At 36.8% G+C, this 454-nt stretch overlaps 1 long non-coding RNA gene across 1 annotated transcript; it reads right to left on the bottom strand.

Annotated features, from left to right (window-relative positions):
* Window positions 1-72: 72 nt before the first annotated feature.
* On the bottom strand, window positions 73-273 carry LOC106944517 (uncharacterized). Its single transcript, XR_001424358.1, has 2 exons — window positions 235-273; window positions 73-143 (listed from the first exon to the last, which is right to left on the bottom strand). It is a non-coding gene; the product is annotated as an uncharacterized LOC106944517 (long non-coding RNA).
* Between the last annotated feature and the right edge of the window lie 181 nt (window positions 274-454).

The raw sequence follows: 454 nt of genomic DNA, 5'->3' as shown, positions 1-454 counted from the left end.
TGTAACCGGATCCTTTTCTGCGTTGTGCTGGTTATTGAGTGAACAGGCCGTGACGCAGTTTGTCTTTTAAAAGATGATTCTCGGTTTATTTCTGACGAGAATACAGACAAAACAACCGTGTTAAAGGCTGCCCGCTCCAAGTCCTACACAAAACAAAAGTATATAACAAAAATTAACTTAATAGATCTATAAATAAACTGAATGTATTGAGATGGAAAAATAAAACGCACACACCTCTCCCGCAGGACAACATGACAAAAGGGGAGGGGCTAAGGGGCGCAAACAATTTAAAGACAATACTACAGAAGAAGAAATAAAAGGGAGGGGCTTCAATCTTAAAGTAACACGGTTAAAACAATGACAGAGGTGTTTCAGTAAGATAAGGAACAAGACAAATAATCAAAAAAAGACATTTTGTGTAATTATAACAAAAGAGAATTACAACCAGGTTACA

This window comes from Poecilia latipinna, unplaced genomic scaffold (assembly GCF_001443285.1).
Source record: "Poecilia latipinna isolate Pla-1442-1.1 unplaced genomic scaffold, P_latipinna-1.0 Scaffold13359, whole genome shotgun sequence".
In the NCBI taxonomy this organism is placed as follows: Eukaryota; Metazoa; Chordata; class Actinopteri; order Cyprinodontiformes; family Poeciliidae; genus Poecilia; species Poecilia latipinna.
This window is presented reverse-complemented; position numbering and strand designations above follow the sequence as displayed.